The sequence below is a fragment of the Tamandua tetradactyla genome, chromosome 9 (genome assembly GCF_023851605.1).
Source record: "Tamandua tetradactyla isolate mTamTet1 chromosome 9, mTamTet1.pri, whole genome shotgun sequence".
Taxonomy (NCBI): domain Eukaryota; kingdom Metazoa; phylum Chordata; class Mammalia; order Pilosa; family Myrmecophagidae; genus Tamandua; species Tamandua tetradactyla.
The window spans coordinates 23050997-23062641 of record NC_135335.1 but is presented as its reverse complement, the minus strand read 5'-3'; the positions used below and the strand labels follow the sequence as shown (position 1 = coordinate 23062641).

The 11645-nt window shown below is 38.6% G+C and overlaps 1 pseudogene; it reads right to left on the bottom strand.

The window, feature by feature from the left end:
- Nucleotides 1–2218: 2218 nt before the first annotated feature.
- LOC143645615 (mirror-image polydactyly gene 1 protein-like) lies at nucleotides 2219–10238 on the bottom strand (annotated as a pseudogene).
- Nucleotides 10239–11645: the final 1407 nt, after the last annotated feature.

The following is an 11645-nucleotide window of genomic DNA, read 5'->3' as shown; positions in this document are numbered from 1 at the left end:
GCTCCTACAGCAGTCACATTTACACCAGTACATACTTTACTGTATTGAAATCCAGTGCAAAGAACACCCTAGGCTTAGAGTTAATCATGGATTTATTGGTGGTTATGAACAGGACAACTTCCTTTCTGGCTGTAGCCGTCTGGAAAGTGGAAGTCATTGCTCCATAAAAAGGTGGGGAATTCAAGGGACAACTTATAAAGGTTTATAACAAATATATTCCATAGGGTGTGAGAACAGAATTTCAGCAGGGTCTTGTGATCAGGGATGTGGAGGTTTGTTATCATCAGTGACCAAGGGAGGGGAGTTTTAATGCTTTGTTTATTATATTATCTACATGTTCTCCATTCCCCCTCCCCTCCAATGTGGTCTGATTACCTTTAATTTCTATCCTGGTCATTGTAGGTGGCTATATGCAGTGACATTATCAATATGGAGGGGAGTGGGCCCGGGATCTCTACCAGCCCAGGATCTCTACCATCCAGACCCATGCAGCAGAGTATATTGACCACAGAAAAGATATTGCATTAATATTCCATAACAGTATAAGAGACAACAGAACACTAAGCATCTCCCATACAAAGATAACAAGCTTACAAAGAGATGTTGCCATGACCAAGAAAGGTAATTAAAACATTTAGACAGGGGGGTTACTAATAATTGAATATTATGTACATGCTTTTACATATTTTTTAAACTTGCAAAACATTTTGCAAGTAATCAGGAATATATACACAGCCCTGTACATTAATTAAAACACACCTGTCACCTTGTACTGCACTGAGAATATCTAAGCCCTTTACTTTTCTAAAGAGTGTGGTTTCTTCATATAACAAGGATATAGCTACTTTGGAATCATTTAGTACCTGGTAAATGTGATTGGCTAAAGTTGTCACATGTTTTACAGTAACTATTGTAGTCCCAACTGGTGCAAGAATGGCTAAAGGATAATATATCAGGGAATGTGTTTTATTCTATATTTTGTTTTAACCATTTCCCAATTACTGGGAGTATGAGATAAAAAGCCATATAAGATAAAAGAGACATCATGAATTTCATCAAGTCATTCCATACAGATAAATGCAATGTGGTCTACTCTTACATCTTCCCTTATCAGGCACCCTAATCTATCTTATGCAGCATATCCCAATATAGGAAGGGGAGTGTTCAATTGTTCCCATACAAGGGAGGAGATGAGTTCTGGTCTCATTATAGATTGGTATTTGGATGTCAGTCTTAAATGAGAAGATTCTTTTCCAGATTTTTCAATGTGCTAAATTCTTCCAGGGAAAGATAGCTGGGACATCTGCCAATGACCAATGTGCTAAATTCTTTCCCATCATTTTTAGCAGTTCCTTTCAAAAATCATTCCTTCCTTCAATAAGGTCCATCCACGTGGAATTGCAGGGCAGATGGACCATCCACATGATGTCCTGATCCTTGGCCCAGGACTGGGCTATTTGCCCAGTGAAAGAGGTCCCTCACTCTCCATCTCTGTATAGGCTCCCCATACAGATTGCTCACTTTTTCCAACCATTGGATGGTGACCCATTTGTTTGCTTTCCTCACCAGGAAAGCTAACAATGGCTCTGTAGTCATGTTCATGGCAGTAAAAGAATACCTCATCTCCTCTGAGTGGAAAATGAGTGATGTAATCTACTTACCATTAGATCACTGGGATTTGTGACTGGCTGATGTTCCCCATCTGGTATGGTAACCCGCACAGTCCACATAAGAAGAATGAATGGCACTCTCTAGTGAGGTCCAGTAGCTGCCGGCATGTGATTGGCAGCAGGAAATGCTGGGCCATATGCCACAGGTTATGATACCCATTCTGTCCACTTTTTCAATGAAGCCATTGAACTGCTTCCCTGGTTTCAGCTGTGCTGCTTTTCACCTATGTGAGTGCATCTGCTTCCACATTCCAGGTAATATGTCTGAAGTGTGACAGAGACATAAGAGACAGTTGCCTTTGGCCATTGGCAGGTGTCCCAGCTATCTTTCCACAATTCTTGTCCCAGAGTGTTGACCTATGACTGCCCATTTTTCCCGCTTCTAGGTAGCCATCTATGTTGTAAAATCTTTGTAAACAGCCAGCTGTTGTTACAGATAGTGTGTCTTCTGGTTCATACACTATTACTATCCATACTGCTCTTAACTCAGCCCATTGACTGCTTTGCATAGCACCAGTCTACCAGCATATTTGTATTTCCACAGCTGTTCATGTGGGAGGCTTCCCACTCTTCCCACTAGCAGATCCATCAGTGTACCAAGCAGACTTGGAAATGATACCTGAGCCTTCTATAATGGGTATTTTAACAGCTATATCAGGTGCAGTGACTTTAGCTTTTGCATATTCTATGCAGGACACTGGTCTAAGAATCTCCTGCATTTCTGAACTCAGATTACTAGTATTGGAAAAACTGCTCTGTAGCAGGTTAGCTTCCTGTTTGGGCACTGCCAGAGCATGGCTTAGAAGCCATATGGTTATCCACCGCTGAATAAGGATGGTCATTTGACTGGGCATACATGCAATAAAACATTATATGCATTACACAATTGCTTTTTGAGGGGGTTTTATCTCATTTATGCCCCTTTCCATAATTTTGATCAAAAGCCAATGGGCATTCATTTAGAATATTGCCACTGGCACCTGTGGCAGTGGCCACTATCAGTGCTGGCTACATCCAATTCATAGTGCATGTCTGGATCAATGTCCCCCAATGCTTGTGCCTGATCTTTTACCATTTTAGAATTTTTAAAAGCAACCTGTTGGGTGGTATCTCAATCTTAGGGAAAATTCCTACAAAAGCTTTAATGTTTAGGCTTAGTAAGGAAAAAAAAGCTCTCTAATTCTCTGAGAAACCCAAGAAAGCCATTAGTTTTTATGGCATTTGTGGCACAGGGAAACATTGCATCTTATGAATTATAGCAGAAGTTAAAGTCTTTGTCTTACCTGACCATACAACATCCAAAAATCTGACAGAGCAACCAGACCCTTGCAGCTTGTCACAATTGACTGCCTATCTCTGATCCTCAAGGTGAGATAGCACTGAAACTTTGGCTTCTTTTAATTCTGAAAAAGAGCTAATAGTTAACATTTCATCATAAATATGTGAAACAGGTACATTTGTGGGACTTTTCCACTTAGCAAAATCCTTTTTCATGAGACCATAGCAGTCAGCCAGACTATGTATGTAGCCTTGCAGAAGCACAGTCATATTCCGTTTTTGACCTATCCAAGCAAAGGTGAATGCAAGGTATTTTCTAGGGAGATACTAAAGAAAGCATTAGCAAGATCCAATAAAAAATGATATTGATATAATCAGGTACTAATTTCTGGTAATAAACCAGTAATATTCGGGACTGTGGAATACAATGATGGTTTTACTTTGTTTAGCTCCTGATAATCTACTTTAATACACCATGTTCCATCTGGCTTCTGTATTGGCCACACAGGACTATTGAAAGGGCTATGGATGGACATTATCTCCATCTGCTCCAACTCTTTAATAGTGGCTGAGATTTCTTAGTGCCTTCCAAGAAGTTTGTAGTGTTAGCCCTGACCCTCTGAAGCAGAGGTACATTTGCAGGCAATAATTTTGCCTGCACTTTTAAGACTATTTTGATCACTCTATAGCAGATACAGAATTCTCCTATAGTTGTCTGCCATGTGGCATTCTGTAGCTCAATTCTTAAAACATATTTTGATACAGGGAAAATACATGCCATATACACTTGGGGCAATCTCCCAATAGTAAAGTTACACTGTGCAACCTGGACTGTACCATTTTCTCCCATAGATGGTGTGCTGGTTTGAAAGGATGTATGTACCCTAGAAGAGCCATGTTTTAATGAAAATCCCATTTCATAAAGGTAGAATAATTCCTATTCAATACTTTATGTTTGAAACTGTAATTAGATCATCTCCTTGAAGATGTGGTTTAATCCAGAGTGTTTGTTAAACTGGATTAGGTGATGACATGTCTCCACCCACTTGGGTGGGTCTTCATAAGTTTCTGAAGTCCTATAAAAGAGGAAACATTTTGGAGAATGAAGGGGATTCAGAGAGAACAGAGAGTGCTGAAGCACCATGAAGCAGAGAGTCCATCAGCCAGCACTTTGGAGAGGAAGAAGGAAGATGCCTCCCAGGGAGCTTCATGAAATAAGATTCCAGGAGAGAAAGCTAGCAGATGATGCTGTGTTCACCATGTGCCCTTCCAGCTGAGGGAGAAACTGTGACTGTGTTCACCATGTGCCTTCTTGGATGAGAGAGAGACCCTGAACTTCATTGACCTTCTTGAACCAAGGTACCTTTCCCTGGATACCTTTGATTGGGCATATCTATAGATTTGCTTTAATTGGGACATTATCTAGGCCTTAAAACTGTAAACTAACAATTTATTAAATTCCCCTTTTTAAAAACCATTTCATTTCTCATATATTGCATTAAGGCAGCTAGCAAACAAGAACAGTTGTCTATAGCTATCTATAGCTGTCTATGGCCAGTACTGGCTCATGGCTACTTTCCAATAGATTAAGGTACATTCAGCTCCCATATTAACTGGTGCCAACACTTTCTGTTGGTTACTAAAGAACCATTAGGTGATTGATCCTAAATGTGGTCTCTGATGCCTAGGGTACCTGGCTCTCATTTGCACCAAGCGATCTCAACCTCTCCACTACAGAAGAGACAAAGGGGTTTGCAAAGGCTCTTCTTGTGGAGTCGAGCCTCTAGGGCTCAGGTTCCAAATAGCAATTACTTTCCTGACTTCCATTCTCCCAAAGAGGCTTGGGAGCTCACTTTAGCAAATCCCTTGCCCTTATGCTTTTTGTTCCATAATTTTAATTGGACTGCACTGTATTGTTTATCTATATCCTTTATCTCTGTGCCTGCAACAATGAGATCCATCCATATCTGCTTGTGGGATACTTGTTTAGGGCTGTCATATTCATGGGGAGCTTTCCCCATTGTCACTTCTTCCGTCTCCTTTTCCATACCCTGCTAACTCTTTGAGCAGCAAGGGAAACAGTCATCTTACTAGCAGTATTAGGATAGACATGAGGTTCCCATAGTAATAATAGAAAGCAGTAGGCTATACTATGTCTTTCATTCCTGTGATAAGAAGTTCAGTGTCAGGACCTATAAAAGCCAGAGCATAAATGGCATTTTCAGTTCCCACCTCCTTTAAAATATCCTGTAGCTCTTCTATCTTTCCAAATGGTCTTATTGTGTGGTATATCCCCTTCATTAGGCCATGCAGCCTTAGATTTGTTAATCAGCCATAGCAAAAAGGACATGATTTTTGCATTAGCTGAAGTAGCATGTAAGTATTGTCATAGTGAAGGGTGAATTGTAATGGATGCCAATTTATTCACCTCCACCACAGAAAATACTACTGCCTCTGTTCTGGTCTCATAACCTTAGAAGACAATTGAATAGGGCTTGCCTAGTTTTTATATATGCAACTGCCTTAAGTGACCCAATTTGGCAACAGTATGATCTCTCATGTAATTTCCAGGAGGTTGGAGTTGCTGAACCCTATGGGGTTGATCTTGTGACTCCTTCCATTTCTGTTGTATTATAGGAGACACCTATTGGGGCTCTTTATGTTTTCGACCTCCCCTTCTTCCTCCCTTTCCTTTTCCAAAGAGAAGTCTATGGGATGACATGTTTTGGGGTCCCATCACAGAGTAGCCAAATTCTCCTGCTCAAGCTTGAGACAACTAATTGTCTCTGATTTGGGCATATCTACATACCAGAGTCTCTAAATGAAACATTCACTTGGTCCAGGTGATCAAAGAGTCCTTAATTCTGCCTGAGCAAGGTGTGTACTTCTTTCTAGTATTAATTCCTCCTCTAGAAGGTGGGCTATTGCTTTCTTGCCTGTTCTGCATTCGTGGCCATACATAAGGTTCCTAAAAAGGGTCAGGCTATGGCCACTGCAATTTGGCATTTTTAAAAATAAAATTTAGTTTTTCTGTCTTGCAAAACTATTAGAAACCCTGCCAGAATTTTTATGGTCTACCCATACTCTTATAGCAGTCTCCATTCATGCAAGAGGGCAGTCACCCCCTCCCCACATGGATGATAAAGGCAATTTGGAGTTTGCTCCATAGATTTTCCTTTACCAAAACTCAAACTAATTATGGTCTGCAACTCTTTGGTCACCTGAATGGCTAGCTCATTGTTCCAACCCAGCACAGCCCCAAGATCAAAGAACACACCAGACAGAGTTAGGCATGGGTTTTGGGGGACTTATGAACAGGAGAAGATCTTTCCTGGTTGTAGCCATCCAGCAAATGGAAGTCAGTGCTCTGCAAAATGGCAGGGAATACAAGGGATCACTTATAGGTGCTTACAAAAAAAAGATGCCATAGGATGGGAGAACAGATTTTTAGCATGGTCTCAGGACACAGTGCTCTGGAGATGTGTTATCAACATTGGTCAAGTGAGGGGGGTTTTAAGGCATTCTTTATCATATCCTTTTTTTTTACACCTTAACAATCTCCTATTTTTATTGAAAATGGTCTCCATTACTTACAATGATACAAAATTCATGCCTTGATGAAATGTAATTTTAGCATCAAACATCTATTAAAGCAAATTATACATTTAATGCCATCTATGCTTAGTATTCTTTAATACTAACAGAGAATACAGGGATGCATTGACAGAAAATTATGTACTCTATGTCTGAGCATCTCTCATAAGTTAAGAAATAATCTACTTTATATTGAAATATGCATTTATTTGAAATTTTGACCTAACACACTGGGTTAAAATTTTGACAATATTTACTTTGCTGCATTTTGATTCTAAAACAGCTATATCTGAAGCTATGTTGCAGACCAACTTTACCATATTTCTATAACTGTATCTTATACTTTAAAATCTTTTTATAAAGCTATATAAAGATTCATGTTAAAATGTATTAAGATATAAAATAGTTACAAAATAAGCTGTAACCTTATAACTACCCAATGGTGGAAGTCTGTAGCTTATATGTTTGGATAAATAACTCATATCAGCAGCAAGGTAGTTAAATGTGTGTGATTGATTTAATTTCACCATGGAATGTGGTTGGAATATTCCACTTCTAACAACTGTTTGCTAAGTTAAGGACCCAGTGTTTACTCAGTGTTGAATGAAACAGCCTGGTCACCAGATGAGATTGCTTGTGCAGATTGCCATTTTTTCAGTCAGGTCAGAGCCCTAATGTTCCCTATTCCCACCTCTTACTCAGGATGTCCACCAGCCTCTACAACTTATGAACTTTTTCACTGGCCACTTGAGAGGCCTCTATAGCATGGCAAAGCTCTAATTCCATGTTTGCCCTGTCAGAGCTTGTTGCAGTTGGGTAGCTAGTTCCTCATTTTGTTATTGAGTGAGGGAAACAATGCTCTTTTGTTTTTTAAAGCTTCTTCATAAGTATTGAGTATGGTTAAATTTATCCTTCATATTTTCTTCTTGGGATAAAGATTTGTGTAAACCGCAGTAAACACGAAGTGTCTGAATTTCCTCTTTCAGTTTTTTTTCATTGTTGAACTGCACTTTCTCCAGCTTGTTGCAAAGATAACAACTTTACCTTCAGAGCACTTTCTTGATTATTTTCAGCAGCAGATGCCTCAGGTTGTTTGCTGAAGTCTGGTTCTGCTCTTTCAGATGATGAAGCTCCTGCTCTAGGTGTTTGTCCCGAGACAAAGCAGCATTCTGTTCTTCTATCACTGTATTCATTTCTTCTGCAGTTATTCTCTTTTTACATTCTTTGGTCTTGTAGAGTCTATCCACAACTCTAGCTCCATTCTGCTGAATAGCTATCCTTGTGTCTGCACTGTTTATTCTGTCCAGTAATTTCTTTAATGTCATGTCATTTTCTTCAGGGTTAATATTTTCTAGTGATTTTAGAGACATTTCCCTATACTTTACTCTTGCAATAGCATCGTCTCTCTTCTCAATGGCTAATAGCAGTCTAAACACAATAGCTTCATCACATTCCTTCTGTGCAAAATACACTCCTTCAACCAGAGCTGCTGCTTTTCCAGAAATTTTAGCTTCAGTTGCTTTCTCTTGGAGTTCCAAATTAAGCTTTAGTTTTCTCTGTTCTTTATCTTCTATTGTCAATTTTTCTTGAAGCTTTATATTGCCTAGTCTAAGAATGACCAATTCTTTTAGAAGAAATGCTACTGTCTTCCCTTTATTTAAGTCTGAAGTAATTTGACAAGGAATCATGAATTCATATGCAAATCATTTCTATGTTCCATAATGTTGGATTTTTCAGTGGTGCAATAAGCTGTCTCATCATTTGGGTAAGGACTGATAACGTGAGAATTCCTTAATCTCTGCCGTGGCAGTTCTGCATCCTCATATGTGGCTTCATTAACTAATTCTCTGAATATCTGATGCATGCTTTTGGCAGAAGTCATAGTCAGTAGCTCATCTGGTTGCATTGTTTTTCCCTGTAGTCTCAGGTTCAAGATAACTATGGGTTATATCTTTTGACCATTTCTCCACTTGTACTTCTGTTCTTGTTTGCTCTGGCAATGTCTCTGGATTTTTCTCCAAGATTTGAATCTTTAATATGTGATTTAATCTGCATAAAATTGTCGAAGGAGCTTTACAAAAAGTTTAAACTGTGGAACTTTGCCTCCTTCTTTCTACCATCCTTGTCCAATAATGCTGCTATCTCTGTTTATCCAGTTCTTTCCAGCCATGAAACTTAAAGTACTTCTCAAATACTGCTGGGTGGTGTCACTCTCTAGTCAGAAAAAAAGTGACTCTTCAAGTACATCCCATTTTCCCAGGCTGCAAACATCCCCTGGGTGCATCTTCTGAGCATCCCCTTCTCCCAGGAGCTTATCATATCATTTATACAGTACCCCCTCAACTCCCTGGGGAGGTGTGAGGACCTTTAACTTTTGTTCAGTCATTCTAGGTGGATACGAGCAATAGCTTACTCTCATTGCAGAGAGAGGTGAGCCCAGGCCCTGGATCTCCACAAAATATTAGTTTGAATTTCTGAAATGCTTCACTTTTTGTATAATCTAGTAGTTCCCTAAAACTTGAAGTATCTATATGACACATGAAAGTCAAAGTTAAAGTTCTACATTTCTGAAAGTCAGAATTACTCACAGCAATGATTAAACAGCAACATATTTTCCATTACAAATTATCAAGTCTGCTTACCTTGGGAATTCCTACTGTTCTCTTTAAAAAAAAAGAAGCTCCAAATTTAATAAACCGAGCCCTAATTCTTAATGCTGGAGCTCTAGTTTTCTCTTGCTTCTCTTCAGACCCTGTATATAATTTCTCACCCTGTTTGTTTCTTCCAGAAGCATTTTGCAACAAATGCCTTCTTGTCAGAGGCTATGCTGCTGTTTCCGGAGATCAATCAGCCACCAGAAATAGCATAGCTAGAGGCTTATATTCTCTCCAAAGTAGGGCCTGCAACCCCACTGAAAGTTGAAGCAATTACAGAAGATGGACAACTGACACAAATTTCATTAAGAGTAAGGGGAGTCAGAATATTCTCAGGGGCAATAATACAGGGTTAGAATTAGGGTGGGTGATTGCCTGAACAAAGAGCAAATTCCCTGAAACAGGCCTCAAAGAGAAAGATATCCCTTAAAGGAACAACAATACACACTGAGGGCCAAACAATCCCCATCTGAGTGAGTCATCTATGGAGAAGATTGGATCCAACTGACCCAACTAAATGTACCATCTGCCACCAGGTACTACCCTGGAGAGAATGGAGTGTAGAAGAAAGAGTGCTGAAGAAGGAAGGGGAAGAGGGAATTAGGTAAATCTAATCATTACAGGCAATTGGTCCCACAGTGTTAGTGCCTCTCAGCTTTATCATCTTCATCTGTGTGAAAGTTCTCACATGTCCTCTCACATGTATTCTCAGTAAATTTTCCATCTGATTATTCAAAATATTGATTAATAGTAATGTGTGGTCTATAATATTAATATACCCCAGTATATTAACCTCAGGATTTAATATCTTATAGGTAATTTTTATTAAACAATATTGGGTACAGAAACAGAGAAAATGATGTATTAAAATTTCCTATCATTCCTTATTTGAATATAACTTTTCTCTGTTTTTCTGAAATTAATTATTAATAGGAATATAGCATTATAAACCTTAGCTGTTGACTTAAACAATCTTCTTTGAATCACATAACCAATAGTTAAGGGTGCAACTCACAATAAATCGCTTAATTTTCTCTGCCATTTCTATCATTTAAAATGTGTACAATAATACTACCTATATTGTATTAATTTATTGTGGATAAATTTGTTAATAAAGAGATATATTTATAACAATAACAAATTCCAATTATACAATATACATGCACTTGTATTATATGATATTCAAATGATGACTTATACATAATATATATTTGTCAGTCAAGCTACGGTATTTTTAATCATATTTTGAAAACTAATCTTTAGTATGAATTTATAGAATAACTACTTTTTTTTTAAATACCAAATTGTCATGGTCATGTTCATGTGTCAACTTGGCCAGATGGTTGCCCATTTGTTTGGTCAGGAAAGCACTGGCCTGTTTGTTGCTATGAGTACATTTCATGGAATTAAATCATGATTATGTTGACTACATCTGCAGCTGATTGCATTTGAAATCAGCTACAGGGAATATCTTCTGCAATGAATGATGCTTAAGCTAATCACTAGCAGGCTTTTAAAGAGGATTCAGAAGAGATATTCTCTCTCCTGCTTTAGCCAGTGAGCCTTTCCTGTGGAGTGTGTCCAGACCCTTCGTTGGAGTTGCAGGTTTTGTAGACCTTGGACACTTATATTCCCACAGTTGCCCAACCAGCCTCTCTTGAAAGTTCATTGAGGACCTTCATTGTTCCCACATTGTGGCCTTCCTCACAGACCCTGGACTCTGCATCCCCATAGTTATGTGGGACAATTTTATATATTTTCATCCTACAGATATTTACTACTGATTCTGTTTCTCAAGAGAACCCTAGCTAATATAACTTGGTACCAGGAGTGCTTTTTAAGACACAGAACCTAAAAAAATGGACTTTTATGATTGGTTTTCTACTCTGACTAGACACAAAGGTACTGTGGACTCTGTTTCCCATAATCAGAATGACACTGCCAATCCAGGGTGTGAACTAGCAAAAGAGATAATCAAAATATCACCACTGGGTCTGCTAATATTTCACTTGTATGAAGCCAGGCTCTAGGGGATAATGTTTTTGATACCTTTATGGAGTTTCATAGAAATAGAAGGTATAGATATGTTGGCTGGTTGTTGTAGATGTGCTGTATACATTAATAAGGGAAAAGGATAAATGAGAAGCTTATATGTCTTATGGCAGATGTAAATGTTTCTAAGAGTGCCCTGAAAGAAAATCTTATTTCCTGTAACCACAGACTTCAGATCTCTGAAAATGAGACTCAAAATCTTGTTGTTAGAGTAGCAATTTTACAATGTAAACTGAAATCTCAATCTCACATGGTGTCTGTCATTAAAGTGAGAGCATTGATTAAAGGAGTGGGACCCTGAAAAATGGGATGGAAAAATACAGATTGATAATGATGTCCAAGGAGACGGGGAAAACCTAGGTCATGTGAGTCTTTTCTTGATAACCTTATAATAGTC